A 4,148-nucleotide genomic window follows, 5' to 3' on the forward strand; every position below is an offset into this window, starting at 1 on the left:
TTCTCCCCCTTTTGTGTTGTCCGTCCCCCAGGGAAGAGGTCACATGTAGAGCCTTGTAATGGGTTCCCCCTGAGGGGTTTGTCTGTCCTGGATTCTGTGTGTCAAGACCTCTTATCTGTACCAGTGTGCGTGCTCCGGTGTGACCAGGTTTCTAAGACAGAACTGAGGTCATGAGAGTGGGGGGTTGGGGAGCATTAAAGAACTAGGGGAGCGTTGTGGGTGTCATGGGTGCTATACTGCACCCTGGCTGGCTCTTCCCTTCCTTGTGACCCTGCTGTGAGACTGTAACTTCACCGAAGCAGAAAGCCTCATGTTGGTCCTAAGCAGCAGCTGGTGGTTTTGAACTGCTGACTTTTCAAGTAATGGCAAAAGGCCTAGCCCACTATGCCACCACCAAGCCTTCTTTACTCCTTCACTGGGCACATGCTTATTTAGAATGATTGAAACGGTCACGTCCTGCCTGAGAATGTGGGGGAGTAATCCCACCATGGGATGGCAGGAGGGTGTCAGCGACTGAAAGTCTGTTGGGAAAGAGAGCCCATTGAGAGGGGGCCAAGGAAAGTCACTGTGCTGGCCCTTGGGAACCAAGGCACTCTGGTCATGCAACAGTTCAGCGGTGGCCCCCCACCTAAAGGTCAGCGACTTGAGCCCACCTGGTGATCTGCCCCTGCAGAGAAGACAGCGTAGCACCCTCACCCCACCAGTTATCCTGGGTCACAGGGCGCTCCTCGGACTCAGAGCCAACTCCACGGCCTGCACCCACAGCAGGAGAGTGGTGGAACCAGCCCTTCCACGTCCAGCCTCTGGTCCGCCAAGGACGTCTATGCCCGGAGGGGTCTGGGCAGACCCCGCTGTCCACCAGCCCCTTTGCTTGTAAAAGGTGCAGTAGGGCCGGCAGACGCCCTGGTCTCACAACAAGCACCTTGTTTAAGAGCACGAGGGCGGGCTCGGTGCCACACAGGCTGCGGCGGGCTCTGCCGTAAGGACCGATTTAGCAGCCTGGAACGTTCCCTGGGTTCATTGTTCCACAGGGGAAAGCATTGCGCATCGCCGGGCGTGCACCGGGATCGCCTTGTGCCGGGGAACCTAGCGGTGTGCGAGTACGGACACGCAGAAAGGTCTGGAAGTACATTCCACGTAGCTGCCTGCCAGCGCCCGTGGGCAGAGATAAACAGAGAGGGGAGAGTGAACGTCTTTGCGCTGCCCTGTTGTTTGAACCGCAAGCCCCGGAGGCGCGGCAGGTTCTGAATGGGGCCTCCAGGTGGGCGGTTCGAAACCGCCTGCCGCTCCCTGCTCCTTGGGAGCCAGATGAGCCTTTCTTTTCCTGCGCTGAGCCATGGCCTCGGAAACTCACAGGGGCAGTTCTGCCCTGTGCTGGAGGGCAGAGAATGGAGCTGTTAGAACCAAATAGAGGAAGACCCTCCAGGGGATGGACTGTCTCGGCAGCTGCCATCACGGGCTCAACCGGAACAATTGGGAGGATGGCGCAGAGCCCAGGCAGTGTCTGGTTTGGCTGTGCCTGGGGTCACTGTGGGTCGGGGTTCACTCAAAGGCACCTAACACCAACTGCTTTGTGTACCTGGAGGCCCTGGAGGTGCCGCCAACGAACTGAAGGGCTCCCTGTTTCAACCCACACCACAGACTGGCAGAAGAAAGGCCTGGCAAACTGCTTCTACAAGGATTTGAGCCAAGAAAGCCCCTGGGTCAGGATTGACTGCCGTACTACACACGGGGGTGGGGGTGGGGGTCGCCAAACGTTGGAATCAGCCCGGTGCTGAGTGGCTCTCAGCGGCATTTCCAGGCTAAGAGCAGGAAGGAAGGCCTGGTGATTGACTTCTGACTACCAGGCACCGAAACGATGGGTCCTCGTGGTCGAGTCCTGGTGTGTGTGCCTGTGGTTTCCCAGGAGCCACGACAACCCGGTGGCAGTGAACAGCCACAAAGATTCATTGTTAATGGAATGATCCAACACGCACGTATTTTTTGCTTCTCCGCTGGCGGCCTTCCAAAGAAAACTCCGGATGTGACCACATGGGATCAAGAACTCCATGTTTTTCCATTTTTCCACTGCGGTGCATTCAGACAACACACCGTAGCAGAATGTTCTTTGGTCATAAAAGGGGCCCCAATCATGATGATCAACGTCACACACACACACACACACACACACACACACACCGCAAGGGGGAAGAACAACAGAAACATGGGTGAAGGGAGACAGCAGTTGGTGTAAGATATGAAAATGATAATGATTTATAATTTATCAAGGGTTCATGAGGGAGGAAGGGGAGAAAAAAATGAGAAGTTGATACCAAGGGCTCAAGTAGAAAGAAAATGATTTTTTTTATATCCTAGCAAATAAAAGTCCACACCCAGACCCCCCCCAAAAAAATGCAAACCAAGTAGCAATATGTCCTGTAAGGTGGATGAAACAAAATAACGTTTTTTGAGTGAATAAAAGCCAACACAGCAGACCTAAGCGCCGTCAGCTGTCAGCGAGCCCATTCTGATTCACTGCGGTGCTGGTTTCTGTGTTTGCACACCTTTCCCGAGGCAGCCAGCCTCCTCGTTCTCCTGCACAGGTAGGCAGGTGGCTGAGAGCCTGGTGGGTTTGAGCTGCCGGTCCTTCTGCTTGTCAGCAGCCCCAGGCACGGCCCACAGACCCACCAGGGCAGCTCTGTCAGGGCAAAAAAGCCAGGACCAAAGGCCGCAGGGACGATCCCTGATGTCAAACGTTCAGAAGAGGCAGATCGACCGAGGTGGAAGTCGGATGAGTGGTTGGTGCTGGGGGATTGGGGCCCTGGGGCAGGGGGATGAGGAGGGACTGGGGGTGAATTTGGAGGTTCCTTTAGGAGTAACAGGGAGTCCTGGCCAGGCGGCTGACCACGAGGTCGGCAGTCTGTCATCACCGGGGGAAAGAGGAGGCTGTGTGCTCCTGTACAGAGTTAGAGCCTCAGAAACTCTCAGAGGCCCGTTCGAGGCTGTCCCACCGGTCACTGAGAGTTGGCATCGACTCGATGGCAGTGAGTTTGGTTTGGTTTTTAGGGGTAACCACCGGTTTTGAAAATAGAGACAGGCTCTTTCCAGCCAGCGCCGAGCGATGGGCATCTCTCGGGACAACTGGCACAAGCGCCGCAAGACCGGGGGCAAGAGGAAGCCCTACCACAAGAAGCGGAAGTGTGAGCTGGGCGCCCGGCTGCCAACACTAAGATCGGCCCCCGCCGCATCCACACGGTTCGTGTGAGAGGAGGCAGCAAGAAGTACAGGGCCCTGAGGCTGGACGTGGGGAACTTCTCCTGGGGCTCCGAGTGTTGTACCCGCAAAACCAGAATCATTGATGTTGTCTACAACGCATCCAACAACAAGCTGGTCCGCACCAAGACGCTGGTGAAGAACTGCATCGTGCTCGTTGATAGCACACCATACCGACAGTGGTACGAGTCCCACTATGCACTGCCCCTGGGCCGGAAAAGGGGGGCTAAGCTGACTCCTGAAGAGGAAGAGATACTAAATAAGAAGCGGTCAAAGAAAATTCAGAAGAAATACGATGAACGGAAAAAGAACGCAAAAATCAGCAGTCTTCTGGAGGAGCAGTTCCAGCAGGGCAAGCTTCTCGCCTGTATTGCTTCAAGGCCAGGCCAGTGTGGCCGAGCAGACGGCTACGTGCTAGAGGGGAGGAGCTGGAGTTTTATCTGAGGAAAATCAAAGCTCGAAAAGGGAAATAAATCTTCCCATCCTAGCACATGTATTAAAGGTGTTTATTCTAAAAAAAAAAAAAAAGAAAAGAAAAGAAAAGAAAATAGAGACAGTTGTTGCCCAGCATGGTGGCAAAATGACAGGCCATCAAGTTCCCTTTAAAATGGCTCGTCGAGCCTGCGGGACCCAAACATGATGATCCGCAAACCCAAATGTGATGGAGGGAGAAGTCTCCGAGCTGAAATGGTACACACCCACCCTGTAGAAGGCTCTGGAGGAGGGCGGACGCCGCAAATCCATCTCTAGAGGATCTAGTCAGATGAAGCCTCTGCTAGATCCCCTCTGATCACAGGCGAGGGACTCGAACAGCTTTGCTATCAGCGATTATTGTCAGCTGGATGATCGTGGATCAAACCACCGCATAATATGATACCTGGTCAGTTGACCTCCCT

General features: G+C 54.6%; 1 pseudogene; it reads left to right on the forward strand.

Moving 5' to 3' along the window:
• Positions 1 to 3,083: 3,083 nt before the first annotated feature.
• On the forward strand, positions 3,084 to 3,740 carry LOC142431104 (small ribosomal subunit protein eS8 pseudogene; annotated as a pseudogene).
• Positions 3,741 to 4,148: the final 408 nt, after the last annotated feature.

This window comes from Tenrec ecaudatus, chromosome 1 (genome assembly GCF_050624435.1).
Source record: "Tenrec ecaudatus isolate mTenEca1 chromosome 1, mTenEca1.hap1, whole genome shotgun sequence".
Taxonomy (NCBI): domain Eukaryota; kingdom Metazoa; phylum Chordata; class Mammalia; order Afrosoricida; family Tenrecidae; genus Tenrec; species Tenrec ecaudatus.